This window comes from Canis lupus, chromosome 22, assembly GCF_011100685.1.
Source record: "Canis lupus familiaris isolate Mischka breed German Shepherd chromosome 22, alternate assembly UU_Cfam_GSD_1.0, whole genome shotgun sequence".
Taxonomy (NCBI): Eukaryota; Metazoa; Chordata; class Mammalia; order Carnivora; family Canidae; genus Canis; species Canis lupus.
The window spans coordinates 12,019,258-12,036,396 of NC_049243.1; the positions used below are offsets into that span (position 1 = coordinate 12,019,258).

The 17,139-nt window shown below is 33.5% G+C and overlaps 1 long non-coding RNA gene across 1 annotated transcript in view; it reads right to left on the reverse strand.

Moving 5' to 3' along the window:
- Positions 1 to 2,589: 2,589 nt before the first annotated feature.
- The window catches only part of LOC119865195, a 74,626-nt gene continuing 60,076 nt past the window's right edge, over positions 2,590 to 17,139 (reverse strand). Inside the window, exon 9 of the long non-coding RNA XR_005376310.1 lies at positions 2,590 to 2,959. This is a non-coding gene — a long non-coding RNA (uncharacterized LOC119865195). The remainder of the gene's footprint in view (positions 2,960 to 17,139) is intronic.

Sequence of the window (17,139 nt, forward strand, 5' to 3'; positions counted from 1 at the left end):
ACTTAAGATAGATAAATGAAGATATTTTAAATCTCTGAAAAAGTGTTGGTGCCCACGGAGACAGAGACATGTGGATAATTTGAGGTATAATTAGGAAACCATATTGATAGGATTTGGTTTTGAATTGGAAGCAATAAATGAAACAAGGTCAGATCTATGACTAGGGCAACTGGAAGGTCAGTGGTTTGTCTCTCTGACATGGAGAACATCACAGGGGACATTTGGTGTTGGGAAATAAATTAATTTAGTGTTCAAGCTGCTGAATTTCAACTATTTTTATGAGTACGCACTTTTTTTATAAGGAGTTTGGTATGTGAATCTGGAGCTCTTGTGCAATATCTCAATTGGAAATGTAAATTTCGGAGTCAGTTGGCTCAGGATATATTCATACAGAGAGTGGCTGGTATGAGAAGCGTATAGTACACAATAACTTATCCTTGAGTTAGGCTTTCCAGATATGAAAACTGGTACACATGACCCCTGGGTGGCTCAGTGGTTGAGCGCCTCACTTTGGCCCAGGGCATGATCCTGGGGTCCCAGGATTGAGTCCCACATCAGGCTCTCTGCGGGGAGCCTGTTTCTCCATCTCTGCCTCTTTCTCTCTGTCTCTCATGAATAAATAAATAAAATATTCACGAGAGACATAGAGACATAGAGAGGTCTATGAAGAGAAGCAGGCTACCCGCAGGGAACCTGATGTGGGACTCGATCCTGGGACTCCAGGATCATGCCCTGGGCCAAAGGGAAGCACTCAACTGCTGGGCCACCCAGTTGTCTCTAAATAAAATCTTTAAAAAGAAAGAAAGAAACCCAGTCTATTTTATCCTAGATTAATGTCCTTGGACAAGTCATTTAACATTGTTTTGTCGCACTCATGTGTAAATGGTAGATGATGATGGTTTCTACCTTTTACAGTTATTGTGGATAGTCTTTGTATCACTACATGTAAATGACATTGAGGATTTTCAAGTTTAAAACAAATGTTCTGGGAGGCCTGGGTGGCTCAGCAGTTGAGCATCTGCCTTTGCCCCAGGGCGTGATCCAGGGATCTGGGATGGAGTCCCACATTGGGCTTCTTGCTGGGAGCCTGCTTCTCCCTCTGCCTATGTCTCTGCCTCTCTCTCTCTCTTTGTCTCTCATGAATAAGGAATAAAATCTTAAAAAAAAAAAAAGCAAGTGTTCCATGAACATTGTTTCTTTCAATTGCTGTTAATATTGCTAATATGAATAAAACTTAAAAATAACCTTTGTTATATAATATCATTTAAAGAATAAGCATGAGAAAGACACAAAGGAGACTAAGTAAAGGCAAGAGAGAAAAATCCAAGGAGGTAAAAGAAAAAAGAACTCATAAGTGTATTTAATATAACATATATCACATAGGAAAGAAAGTAGAGAAGGGTATTTAAGACTGAGAACATAAGATAAAAATTGTATTCATAAACAGGCATGTAAAATTAAATCATTATTATCTTAACATTCATTCACTATAGGGATGAGCATGCTACTTTCTGAATGTTTGAAAAGAGGGAAAAAAGGGTTAGTGCATGCAGGTTAGTGTGAAGAGAGTATGTAATGAGGCATAACATTTTATCATTTTATCTACGTTGCATTTTTTTTAAGCTAATTTGGAATTGTTTTTGAGTGGCTGGCTTCTATCTATACAAAGTAGAGTATTTTACAATACCTGGCAGTAGAGATGACTTCTTCCAAATGAGGAACTTGTTATATGTTTCATCTTCAAATCAATACATCATCTTATGAATGGGAATCGAAACCACCTAACTGTATCAGCATGAACATAGGTTTCTTATTTTAAGTGTATAAAGAGACTATTGTTATTCTTTTGAGAAAAATCATGCTGTGCAGTTTTTCTGTATATGTTTTAGAAGCATATGAAGCATGCTGCCAGGACTGTTCTATTTCAAAGCCTGATTCACTTTGTAAATGTTATAACTGGCCATATTAATGGGCTTGGGGTGGATGTGGATGTTGGGGGTGTTGCAAAGATAATAAAGGGGCTCTGATGAATTAAGTATATGTGTTCCTGTGGGGCGATGGAAATAGAATAGAATCATAATGAAATTTCAACCCTGCAGCTGTATTTCACCTGAAACATTCTGTTCATAGGATTTTTCTCTTCCTTAGGCTTCTAACTAGCTGAGAGGAATATAGAAGATAAGCTTCTCTGAGACAGAAACTCTAATTTTCAATGAATAAACTTATTCTCCTATATAGGTATATATAAAAAATAAACATTTTGCTTTTCAAAAGTTAAGTACCTTACTTAGCAATATTTTATGTAACAGTATGCAGCACATATTTTAGCATGTGTAATGATCCTTTTAATATAGAGAGAATTATGTGTAGCAGTATCCGAATTGTTTCCCAGGGAAAATACCAAAACTTATTCTCTACTAATTTTTATGTGTTCCTTCATAATAAAAACTATTTTGCAGTTCTTTCATCTGATAATTTAATGTTTATGATACAAACTATGAGGACTTGGTTTGAGGGATGTGGTTAAAAGTTACATAAGGAATAAAATGTCTTAGATTAAAATATTTAAAATAATTGTTGATCACTACCTAATTAGAAATACCATTATGGAATATCATATCAAAGTCACAAAACCCCCATAAAGAGCAAGCTCTTAGATAAATTGGCAGATTATGTATTTACTCCAAGTCCTTTCCTTCCTTTGCTAGAGGGATTTGTCCATCTCTACTTACTGCATATTCCCACATGACCTAGAGACTTGATCCTTATTCTCTTGTCAGTCTTTTTCATATGACTTTCTCTGGCCAGTAAAACAGGAGAGGAAGTAACTTCATACCACTTCTGAGAAGAAGCTTAAAATGCCATGTGTGTTTCTGCTAATTCTCTGGCAATTTACTCTACCGCATTAATGTCATAATCCAAATGGAGGTTTCTTTTTCATTCAGGTGTCTCCTGGATTCTGAAATGAAAACAGAACATGGAGAGAGCAGAACCCCTAGCTTGTACATAAGCAAGGAATAAAACTTCATTGTTAGGCCACTGACATTTTTTACTATAGTAAAGCTGACTAATATAGTATGTCTTGTTAAAGACTCTATTGTTTGTGTTGAAAGTAAATCAATAAGGAGTTTAAGATGAGTAGCAATTACTTCACAGTAATTCTGTGAAGTACTTCTCCAGGGCAGTGACGAAATTTAATTTATATTTGAATTCTCAAGGTTTAATATGCGGTATGACACATAATTGGTAATTAAAAATTATCCACTGACTGATGGGTTGATCAATGAATGAATTAATGAATGTATGAGTGAATGAATGATTGATTGAATAAATGCCACACCTGAAAGTAAGTACATTATATTAGGTACTGGAGACTCAATAAGAAATAAATATCCTCAAGGAATCATAAAAGACGCAAGGAAAATTTAATGAATTAGTGAGAATATATACTGAGAAACATAGTGGTATGAAATTCAAAGATCAGAAGTCTAACTCACGGTTCATAATAGGTCTAATTAGAGACTGTTAGAGAAGAATAAGAAAATAAATTTCCAACAAACACTTTCTTGTAGTTTCCCTCCATTACAAGAATGGTATGTTCCTAATGGGGCTGCTTCAGGTTTTTAAACAATTAGTCCTTTAAATTTGAAAATATACAACACCCAATTAGAATTGAAAGCTATTAAAACTCTTTCTCAGCATCAGAAGAACAACATCCTGATTTGTTTTCACATTCCTAAACTATGTTTTTTTGTAAAAGATATAATAAAAATAATAGGAATACATTAAAATAGTCCATAAATTACATGTAATGTACAAACAATAATGTTTTCTTAGTACTGCATTCAAAATATACATTAATTCTCTGTATCTTTCAGTATAAATGATATAATTTTAACAAATACTGTGTATTTTATGTTGAGTTATTTTTACATTTTTTCTATCTCAATCAAATGTGTAGAAAACCGTATCATTACTTATGTTCACTGCATTACATGAATACTGGAATCTTCACTCAGTTGGGTAGCTAAAGGGATGCAAAACATTGTCTTGCATCCCAGAAAATCGCCTGCATTTTTGAGCTACATTATCTGCCTCAACAAACGCTGTCATTCTGCTTGGGTTTTCACTCCAAGTTGTCAGCTGCAGGGAAACCCGGATTAAACTATTCAAACTACAAAGCGGGGAAAATAATTAAAGCTGTCTGACACTAAACTTAACATGTAGACTTTAATTTGTGAAATGGTAAATATTAGCCTCTTCCTTGATCTCTACCATCTAGAACTCCCAGGGGAGAAAGCAATTGGATTCATTCGTAAAGCTTCTCTGAAGACAGGCAAGCTATAAAAATGCACTACTTTATCAGAATTCTTTGGAGATTTTATGTGTACACACTTCATTGATTATCAGTTTTCTGATGAGGCTTGCTGGAGTTTAGGAAGCTCCCTAGAAAAAGATTTTTGTTCCCTGGGAAATGAAATCATGGTCTGTTAGCTTGGAAACAACAAAATAGTGAAGGAGAAGTAATGGGATAAGTGGATTTTGCGTGTGAGGTTTAGCATCAGCCTTAGCATCAGCTGATGGACTAGTGAGGATTTCCTGACCAATAATTCAGCAATAAATTTGAGAGTGAAATTTTTCATTAAATATTCTTCACCTGTATATATGCTATATTTAGGGGGATTTCATTTCACATACATTCATAAAAACATGAATACTAAGTAACTGTAATATTTTCAACATTTGCAGATGAATATTGGATAAATGTGAATATATGATTACTTTAAAATTTTGGTAACTAAGGAATGTAATAATCTAACACATATAAAAGCAGTACACAATAGAAATCACATATGGTGTGAGTTAAAAAAGGATCATAGACTAATTTATGGAGTAGAGTATGACTGACTGTATATCACAACACAATCTTTATGTGCCTTCACTAAGCTACAAATAGTTGTATCTCTTCAGTGAACATGCAGTATAGTAAAGTTTAAGTAGTTTGAAATGCATTTCTGAGGCTTATCACTGTAACATTACTACAAAACAGGTAGGATGTCCTATACTTTTCCTCTTCCTTTAAAGTTGAAATCTATTTCATTACAGTGCTACAATTAATTTAGAATCTCTGGTTGCTGAAACAAAATACTATGCTGATTAGTTGGTTAAATCAAGAAAAATTATATAATATAAATGTAAGTATTGTCATTTGTAGGTATTAATCATATCTATTCTCTTTTCCTAATCAGTAATGCACTAAAATGATTCAGTCTCTTGGTAATGTAACTGATTTCTGTAGAAGATACACAATGAAGAACAGAAATGTGATTTTTGGAAATTTGAGATTAAAACATATACAGAAGACTTAGTTTAAAGAAAACTGACCCATAAAATAAACTATAAAACTTCAGTATTTTTCCCTTGCATTTTGAAACAGGAATAACATACCTTACTTTTGAAATAAGAGTAATGCCAAAAAAAATTAAGCTTGATATTATAGTTTTATTTTAGAGTATAGGAAAAATTACCTAAGCAAAGTTATCTATTTTTTATCCTGTTTATAGCTTGATTAATGTTTTCAGTTACAACCTATGGACTCATTATATTTGCTACTCTATTTAGCTAGCATTTTTTCAGGCTATGCCTGAGTTTTTGTTAAGTCTTAATGTAAATACATTTCAAATTTGCTTTTGCAGGTTAATCTATAATGAAAATATATTTTTTAAAATTTTTTTTAAGTTTTTTTTTTTTTTTTTTCTTGAGAGAGAGCAAGAGTGAGAGAGAGCATAGAGGGAGAGAGCAAGGTGGACTTCCTGCTTAGCAGAGAGCCTGACGTGGTATCATGACCTGAACCAAAGGCGTACGCTTAACTGACAAGGCCACTCAGGCGCCCTTTATAAAATTCTTACTTATTTTAGAAAGAGAGAGATCACAAGCAGGAGGGGCAGCAGGAGAGGGAGAAAGAATCTCAAGTAGACTCCACACTCAAAGCTCAGAGCCTGACGTGGGGCTTCTCTCAGGGCCCTGAGATTACAACTTGAGCTGAAAGCAAGAGTCAGATTGATGGTTAAGCAACTGTACCACCTAGGCACCTCAAAAATATGTTTATATTTTAACATTCCTTGAGCTTTGATGGCATTGGATTGTATATAGAAAGCCAAACATGTGCATGTGTTACATGTATATGCTTCTCATGAAGTAATAATTATTATTTCCAGTTAAATATAAAGTGACTTATGTTTTGACTTTGAAATACTTTTATTACAATATATTTTCTCTGTTATTTTACTTATGACATACATTTTTACTTATTTAAGATACTGCTCTCCTAAACATTGTTTTATGCTTGAAATTATATACAGAAGACAAAAATATAACAAAGAAGTGCTGGCTCTCTCTGTATGCATATTTTTCTGGTCAGGAATTTTGATGTCATTCAAATGTGATGTCAAATAAAAAACAAATCTGCACTTAGTAAGGAGAGACTTTATTCAAAATGATATTGCAAGAGATGGGAAAGCGGCTATTGCAGTAGAGAGAAGGCTTTGACCATAAGATTTGTAAGTGTCTCAAGAGTTAGACAAAAATTGTTTTTCTTTTGGTTGCCCTACATTTTAGAGGTGGAATTAGCTTAGGATTTTTAGAAGAAATGGCTTAAAAGTGTTTGAAATATTTCCTATTTGACAATGAAAATAAGGCTTATTTAGAATCTTTCAGGTTCATCTTTTTTTAAGGTTTCATTTATTTATTTGAGACAGAAAAGAAAGAGAGAACATGAGCAGGGGCAGAGGAGCAGAGGCAGAAGGAGAGGAAGAAGGAGAAGCACTGAGCAGGGAGCCCAATGCAGGGCTCCATCCCAGGGCCCTGGGATCGTGACTTGAAGCAAAAGCAGATGCTTAACCTACTGAGCCACCAAGGCACCCCCATTCATGTTCTTTATTAAAATGATAACTATTTAATAATGTTCTTTCTCATATTGCACTCTATATGCAAATTCTCCCTCTGTTCAGCCTTTTTTGCACCCCTCTTAGAAATGTACCATATTCAATCTTGTATTATGCATATTTATGTACCAGTATTTTATTTCTTATTAGATTGCAGCACCTTGAGAATGGTGTAGTGGAAAGAAAGTTGACTTTTAGTAACTATGCATTTGTCTCGTTAATGCAGTTTCTCACCTGCTTTGAGATAATGGGAAATGGAACTAACAGGTAGTGGTGACACAGATGATGGACAATATAAAGATTTGAGATATATATAAAAAAAATTTGATCATTATATGTACACTTTGCTAGTTTTGCTCTACATTTTTTATCCACACAAAAAGTAATTTGCATTTATGTTCTAAAAGTCAGGTATTAGGACAATGGCACAGAGAGTAGTTTCAAAGATAGACAAACTGCCATGACCTATAAAATTGATATATTTGTGATTTTCAAAATTCATCATGTTCAGGGCAGCCTGGGTGGCTCAGCGGTTTAGCGCCGCCTTCAGTACAGGGCCTGATCCTGAAGACCTGGGATCGAGTCCCACGTCAGGCTCCCTGTATGGAGCCTGCTTCTCCCTCTGCCTGTGTCTCTGTCTCTCTGTCTCTCATGAATAAATAAATAAAATCTTAAAAAAAATTCAACATGTTCGTTCAGCTCTAAGGAATTACAAATATCTAATCATGGCAGGTAGACATTCTCTGTATGTGCATTACAATATGAAAAGAGAAGTTGCAATCAGTGCATAATAGAAAGTGCAATCTAACAGTTTTCCCAAGAAATGTTATCTCTATTTATTTGAACCTTGTAGTTAGCACATATGAGATATTCCTTAAAGTCATCTTGATTTTATTTTTTATTCTATAAAAATTATTATTAAAGACATTTTGGTTGATCATTTATATATATGTGTATGCGTGTATGTATAAAAAAGCTTTTACATATCTAATTTTTTAAATATTTTTAATTTATTTATTAGAGACACAGAAAGAGTAAGAGAGGCAGAGACACAGGCTGAGGGAGAAGTAGGCTTCCTGCAAGGAGCCCAATGTGGGACTTGATCCCCGATCCCAGGATCATGCCCTGGGCCAAAGGCATGCTCAACCACTGAGCCACACAGGCATCCCTACATATCTGTTTTGAAGTAAATATTTTTCATTTGTATTTCTTGTGTAGTACTTAAATATTAAACATTTAGGAAATTAATACATCAATTTGAAACAATTTATATTGCATCTAGGTATAGATTTTAACATTTTACATATTTATGCCTATAGAACTTATTGAGCAATAATGACATATTTTACTGCATGTATAGCACTTCATGTATTTGATTTTACTTATCCTCACAACAACACTAACTTCATTTTTCAAATTAAGCAACTGAGGATATGGTAACTTACAATATATTTTATCTTTTGAGCCAGCTAATAAATGCCAAAGCTTGCTTGGATGCAAATCCAGGTATACCCAGTGTTCAAGTTTGTGAAAGATTTTGCACTCACATACAGGTACACTCACATATAATTTAACATGTTTATCTGACTTTATTAATACCCACATGGGTCATAAATTTTTATGTATATGTTTTGTGTGGATTTCCATGTATATAGTAGTAAAGAAAAAACATAGATTATATAGAATTATTTATATACTCATATTTTAATTGTAAAAATATGTCCATTTAACAAAATTACTTGTGGTTTTGAGTTTCCCATTTAAAAGAATACAATGCATGTTCAGAAAAAATCAGTTGGGTGGGTCATTCATTCCATTTCTATATGTATGTCACATGTCTAATACATGATAATAAAAACAAAACACTGACACTGAATAAGAAAATATGGTAGTCTTTATTTCCCAATCTTGAAATGAAAATGAAATTCAATGTTTTTTAAAGGAAACAAATTCTAATGATCTAACTGTAAAAGAAAGTTGCGCTTTATAATTTCTCTACTTTCATAACAACACATTCTGTTTGTAAATTGCTTCCTTTCTGTAGATTTGGTACTAACAATACACATTATATTTAGAAAAATCATATATTACTACTTAGAGGTGTGAATTAAAGCATATATATATTATTTGTATTCTTATAAAATGGAGTAGAAAATAATATATCAAAACAACTGCTACCCAAGCCTGCATTCCTATAGTTAATTGACTGTTAACTTTGGGGAAAAAGCAACTTTTATTATGCATGCAGATATGATGCTACTTAGAAATAAATAAAGTAGTAAGAACGTGATTTGTTTCTGTAGATTTAAATTTTAGGGCATTATTTACACGCTAGGTGGCTTTGACTGAAAATAATTTTAGATAATTGTACAATAAATAAATATAAAACTGTAATTTCATGGATGCTATTTCAAACACAATTAACATAAAACAATTATGAATATCTTTTCAAAATTAACACAGCAACTCAGGCATAGTTATCTGCAAATGCCACACTGTTATTTTCTTATTTTGTTAGTGAAAACCAATTTAAATTATACTATACAAAAATGCATGTACATTTGGAAATTTCTATCACCTGAAGAGGGTTTATATACATTTACTTAATTTGAATGTCTTTTTTTGCATAGAAAGGTCATCAGTTTATTACATTTGAAAAATAATTAGATTTTTAAACAAATTTTTTATGTTAACTTTTTATACTTTCCCTCACAAATTTATCTTAGGGATGCCAAATTCAATAGTTATTTAAAGAAATTGAAACACATACAGGTATATAAACCCCTTAGTTAAGATCTGTTACAAGTGAATTTTTCAATTTTTTAAAATAGTACATGTTCTTGTGATGTATGTGTCTTATAAAATATTTTATGGGTATTTAAAATATGCTCAGTACAGTGGTAAATTTAATAAGCACAATAAGATTTTTCATGTTTAAAATATAGGACATTAGTATTTCCATATATAAAAATATATGTTTTTAATAGAAACATAAAAGAAATATAAAACAACTTATTTATGAATAATTTATCTTTTTCTCCCAGGGGAATATAAGCATAAATCTTTTAGACAAAAATAGAATATCTGTCTCTTCAGTTTCTTCTATATTAGATTTCTTCCTACCTTTTAAGGGCAGTTTAAACACCTTGCCTCCAAAAATTCTTTTTTTTTTTCTTTTTAAGATTTATTTATTTATTCATGAGAGACACACAGAGAGAGAGGCAGAGACACAGGCAGGAGAAGCAGGCTCCCCACAGGGAGCCCAATGAGGAGCTTGATCCTGGACCCTGGGATCACGATCTGAGCCGAAGGTAGGCGCCCAACCCCTGAGCCACCCAGGTGTCCCTCTTTCAAAAATTCTTAAAAAAAAAAAAATCCATGTATTTTGTGGAATTGTAACACTTGTTTTACACACATAATTTATAAGTCTGTGCTGCTTATTCCTGCTGGTATCAACGACTCATTGTCATTTTAACCCTACTGATTGTACTAAGGCTTAAGAGTTGGCAAACTCTTGCTTTGTTAAAAAAAAAAAAAAAAAAAAAAAAAAAAGGCCAAATGGAAATAGAAAAGAATTGACTAAAAGCTTTAAACCTCTACTCTTGCTCTCTGTATTTGTACTGAATTCAGATTTAGATTTTACGACTAAGTAGAAAATAAAATAATTATATTGACCTTAAAAATATTGACAACAATTGGGACATGTGGGTGGTTCAGTTGGTTAAGCATTTATCTGGTGATTTCAGCTCAGGTCATGATCTTATGGATGGTAAGATGGAGTCCCACATTGGGCTCTAGGCTCAATGAGGAGTCTGCTTGAGAGTCTCTCCTTCTGACCCTCCCATCACTCATGAGCTTTCTCTCTCTCTCTCTCTCAAATAAATAAATCTTAAAAAAAAAAAAACGTTAATGATAATCTTTGGTAAACTTGCTCTTTGTTAGGTACAGTGTTAATTCTTTGATATTCAGTTTCTCCTTTAATTGCATCAATTTAAGGGTGATTATATCTTTACAATGTCATATGTTTATTTATATTTAGATATAGAATGCAAAATAATGTATCAAAACTACTAAAAATCTACATTGATATAGCTTATGAATACAATAATATGTAATAGTTTATATATAATGATAAATATCTAATAGTTTATGTATGTAATACTATATATACATATAGCAGTTATATATATCGTAGACATAAAGTATTATTATCTCTATTTAAGGGAATTTTTTTTTAAAGATTTTATTTATTTATTCATGAGAAACAGAGAGAGAGAGGCAGAAACACAAGCAGAGGGAGAAGCAGGCTCCATGCAGGGAGCCCGGTGCAGGACTCAATCCTGGGTCTCTAGGATCACACCCTGGGCCAAAGGCAGACACTAAACTGCTGAGCCACCAGGGATCCCCTATTTAAGGGAATTTAAAGGCATGCAGCTAGAGAACCAGAAATAGAGTATGCCTGACTTAAGTTCGCATTGCATATATACCACTACAATATATATAAACATCCCCCTCCCCGAAAAAATATTGAGTACCTACTATACTTGAAAATGTCCCAAAGCATTGTGGGAAATATACAATGATGATGGTATAAAGATGTGGTCATCAAAATCTTGCCAAAACTTTGTGAAAATTAAATCACTACATACTAACTTCAGTGACTTCAATGTCCGTCCCTCACCCAAACAAAAGGAAAACTTCTTACCCTTGCCTACCAAAACCAGTTGATAGCCCCTCTGTGAAGCCTACAGTACTTTTTCCTATAAGTGTCTTAATGCTTTCTGCCTATGTTTCCTTAACACTCAAAAATAGGGGATCTCTGGGTGGCGCAGCAGTTTGGCGCCTGCCTTTGGCCCAGGGCGCGATCCTGGAGACCCGGGATCGAATCCCACATCGGGCTCTCAGTGCATGGAGCCTGCTTCTCCCTCTGCCTGTGTCTCTGCCTCTCTCTTTCTCTCTTTCTCTCTGTGACTATCATAAATAAATAAAAAGAAAAAAACAAAAAACAAAAAAACAACACTCAAAAATATTACAAGGTTTAACACTTATTTTCTCATTATGTGTTTCCTTACCTTTATCCCTACATGATTATGAGATTCTGGAGAAGAGCTTTTCTATACATCTACATATGTGTGTATTATTATGTGCAGATTCTTACCCATTATATTAATAGTATCTTTCTAAATAATTGGGAATGTAATTAATCATTCATTATACTGTGCATTCTGTTTGAATGGTAGAAATGTTACAAAGGGAGGGAGATCAATTTAGTGTAATCAAATAAAGCCGTAAGAAATAACTGAAACAAAGATACCTTTGAAGAATAAAGTGTGGATAAATATAGAAAAAAAATGAAAGAACATCTAGACTAAGGAAGAACTGCCGTAAGAGGGGTTCCTGGGTGGCTCAGTCGGTTAAGCATCTGCCTTCAGCTCAGGTCATGATCCCGGAGTCCTGGGATCGAGCTCCACATCAGGCTCCCCGCTTAGCGGGGAGCCTTGTTCTGCTTCTCCCTCTGCCTCTCCCCCTGCTTGTGCCCTCTCTCTCTATCTTTCTCTGAAATAAATAAGCAAGTATAATTTTTTTAAAAAAAGAAAAATTACTGTAAGAATATACTTTCTGTAAGATGATTGAATGATTGATGAAAATTGAAGTTTTTCCGAAGAAGGCACTTTGTACTGAAACCTTGGGTAAATAATGAAATTGTGAGGGTCAGAAAATGAAAGGTCTTCAAAGGAAAGCAAAATAGTTTAATGAAGTTCTGGTAGATGATCAAAGTGACTAAAGAATCTATTTGATCATAAGTGTCAAATTCTAAAAGTAGTGGCTCAGGAAAATTATCTATGACAGATAAAAGAAATGCAAATCAGTAAGATTAACCTGAAGGAGTTCAATTGTTTAAGCTTGAATGTGTGTGAATCTCCACTAGGAGAATAACAATGGGCATGAAGATCAAGTTGAATCATTTTAAGGACAATTGTAAAACATATTTCAAGAACAAAAATTAAATAATCCATGACAGTTTGTATTTGGAAATGAGAGAAAGAGATGACTCAAATACAGTCTATAAGGTAGAGAACTGAGGGAATGATGGCAATAATGGTCAAGAAAGATAGATGTTAATGTTTAAAACATATGTTTTAATATGTCAAGTTAAAATTTTTTTACCATTTTTAAAGAAGATTTTATTTGAGAGAGAGAGGGAGAGAGCACTAGAGCAGTAGTAGGGGGAGAAGCAGAGGGAGAGTGACAAGAAGACTCCTCACTGAGCATGGTACCCAGTGCAGAGCTCGACCTCAGGACCCTAAGATCATGCCAAAATCAAGTCAGACACTTAACCAACTGAGCCACCTAGGCAACCCCAATTTTTTTTTTTTACCATTTTAATTGAAGCACTACAGATATATAGTATCCAAAGTCCTTATAGCAATTGTATTCCTTATTTGTACTATATGAGAATTTCACTTTCCTTTTGAAAGGCATTTGCCTTCCTAAACATTTTTTCTGATACAGTTAAATTATCACTAGTTTTGAGACCTGCAGAAGCCATATTATTCAAGGAATAAGAATAAAATTAGTCCACGATTACTGACACATAATGAACTTTAGTCTATTTCTTATAATGAAGTTTAAACAGTATGTAAAAGAACATTATATATTAAAAAACTCAATATACTTGAAATTTAAGACTTTACAGTTGAATAATATCTTAACACTCAGTGAAAACTTTCTTTCTACCACTGAGCTTTTTAGAGCATTAAAAAGCAGCTGTCCAGCATTTCAAAGTATTAAAGAAGGTTATAAAGAGCTTTGGATCGCCACTGCAGCCGTTCATACATGAAATTTGAGAAGGCTTTTGTGGGCTGGATGTAGTAGGTAATTAATTTGGGAAAATTCCAGAGGTTAAGACCAGATGAGCTGTTTCACTTCTTCTGGACCTGGTGCTGCTGATAAATGGTTGAGAAGTTTTTGTTTATGGAAGAAAACTTCCATAAGAGTTCTGCTTCTCCAAGAGGAAAACTAAAAATCACTATGAAACATGGGTAAAATTTCACAACACAAATAGAATGGTTGCCATTTTGCAATGTGGATTCTTCTAAATGACAACTTTTCCACATAAATCATGGAGGTTTTAGCTCAGAGAATAAGAAACTGATTATCACAGAGCTTTAATGAGAATGATAGGGGTAAGTAAACAGTGTACAATGTACCATCAAGTTCTTTAAAGTAGTACTTAATCTAAAGTAGTACTTAATCTAAAAGACTCATAAAACTTTAATATAGAAGTCAATAATTATTGTTACTTAGGGGGGAAAAGGCATTGGCTTCAAAATTCCAATAATTTAATGTCTGCACTTGTGAGATACTAACAAAATAATGTTAAACTTCTATAGGAGACAATGCTTGCTAGTAAAAATATAATCAGTAACTCCCTATGGATGTATAGTCGAGTTCTGTAAAATTTAGCCTAATAGATAATTATGGTATATCTGTGATTTTGTCATAATAATTTTATTAGAAGTGTATTGAAAGTTCTAATGTCACATATTCTAAGAAATTTGTTTAGAAACTGCAATTAAATAATTCAGAAATAATTAATTCAGAAGACAACCCATTAAATTATAACCCTCCCCACAGGTTAACTTGGTGCCAAATGTATTGTTTAATTTATCATTCTTAGTATTTTTAGACAGCCTCAAGGCAGAGAATGAAGTAATAATAAATAGGGAATAGTGGATAATTAGAGAAGGAAATGTGGAACAAAATTACTAAGGGCTTTAGGTGAAGTTCATTATTACTATTTAATAGTGCCCAAGAGCATTCGATCAAATTATGGATCAAGTTTAAAAGTGGGCTGAATGAAATCCTTGTGGAGGAGAGTTTTCTTACTTTTTTTTTTTTCCTCAAGATTCAGTTCTGTGTTATAAAATATATATTGAAAATCTCCTTTATAAGTCATATTTTGACCAAGCTTTATGGAAAATCACTTTAGAGGAATCGTGTATGTAGATGGCGTGTTAAGTCACACATATCGGGGATAAGGGAGATTACAAAATATAAAATGAAGATGAGAGGGGGAAAAAGTAAAATCAAAGAGTCTGAGTTTGTCAACAGGCTGTGTGCCACATAGATTGAGACCATCACACGATTAAGCTGTAATGTACTTCAGGGATAACTGGTTAAGTGACATATGGTAAATATAGCCCTCAGGCCATTTAATGCATGAGGAAATCAAGCCTTTCTAACTCTTCTTTTCTTCTTTTGGCTCACTCTAGAGCATCACATTTTCATTATGAAAATTTTAAAGGTATAAATACAGATTAACTTGTTTTTCTAATTTTAATTCATTTCATTGTGTAACCCACAAATGCTAACCAGCTTATGTGTTATAGAGATATTCCTACTAGTTCCTTAAATAAAGCCAGTTTATTTAGGCAATGAGTTAGAGACGTGCAATTGCTGTATATTCTCTATAGAACTAGGGTAAGGAAATTTGAGGTTAGTGAAAAGAAAGTGTGTTAGGCCTGTTTATTCAACTATATGTTGTAGGCCAAGTGGTGTGGTTGGAAATTATATTGAGACTAATGATAATGATATTAATATTAGCAATAGCATATGCTTACTTCATGAATTCTAAGAAATCTATGCCTTATTTATATATATTTAATTTACCGGTGATTTTTATCATGGTACTAAGTAGCAGGGACTAATTCCCAAATACCAGTATGTTTTACTTATAAAGGAAATATATAGTACTAATTCAAATGTCCTCTATACTAATGATAGCAAGGTAGCTACACTATTGAACACATTCAAAGTTTATGTGAAAATGATTTCATAGTTGTTTAACCTATAGGACAAAATATATTCTTGTTACTTATTTACAATAGTAGCATTTTGGAGTATGAAGGCTCAAAAGTAAAAGAGAAAAAGGAGTTCATGATGGCATTTAACATGTATAAAATCTCAGGCTAAATTACCCACCTTTATGAACCACTTATTATTGATAATCAGGATTTTCTCAATGTGATCCAATCACCAGTTCCAAAATATTCACTTTGGACCAGGCACTCTGCTAAGATCTGGGGATAAGTAGGTTAATAAGTCTTAGAACTGCAGGGGTCCAAAATAAAGAGAAAAAGTAGATATATACTCATCAGCTTACAAAATGTATGTGATATGAAAGATATCCACAAAAGAAATCATTGAAGAGGAAAGAGGGTTTTTGGAGAGTTACAATTTGAATTAGACCTTGAAGTACTTGGTTTAGATATTTTCTTTTTTTTTTAATGTTTATATTTCTTTTTTTAATTTTTTATTTATTTATGACAGTCACACAGAGAGAGAGAGAGAGAGAGAGAGAGAGGCAGAGACACAGGCAGAGGGAGAAGCAGGCTCCATGCACCGGGAGCCCGATGTGGGATTCGATCCCGGGTCTCCGGATCGCGCCCTGGGCCAAGGCAGGTGCCAAACCGCTGCGCCACCGAGGGATCCCTAGATATTTTCTCATTGAGATAGGAACACAGACATTTCAAGAAACAGTATTAGAAAATACCCAACTCATTTGTGGCACTGGTAGTAGTCCAGTTGCTGGAGATAGGGGAGAGATTAAGTAGTGGTTAAGATTGAGGATGGAATGGTAAATTGGATCCTCCTATGGAGAATTTGAGGATCAATGCTAAAATTACCACAAAGTGTCCATTCATAATGAAAAAGTTATGGGATTATTTTAAGGGAGGAATAGCTTGACCTAGTTCCCTTTTAGGAAAAGATTGCTTTGATTTATGAAAAAAATGGATTACGAGGTAAAAAGGAGAAGCTTTAATGATTGACCATATCAATAGAAATGTGATCGTACTAGATTAGAAAACTTTGAGTCCAGTGAATAAAATTGTTTGGAGGGAAATAAGAATCATTGAAGAGAGATCTGGTAGATGTTTATTGCATTTCTTCAAGACAGAGAAGATGGCACTTTGAAGTGAATTTATAGAATCTCTCTATGTAGATTTCAGTGTATATCAGGTGGGACAGGTAACCACAAAAAAAAAATGACTTTTAGGTTTATATTGGAAGATCTGAATGGACTGGGATACAGTTTAATATGAAATTATGAACGTCTTTGGAGAATATGAAGACAGTCAAGTTTAAAAATCACGAATCTGAGGTACTTGTTAGTTATCTAGATAAAGATGGA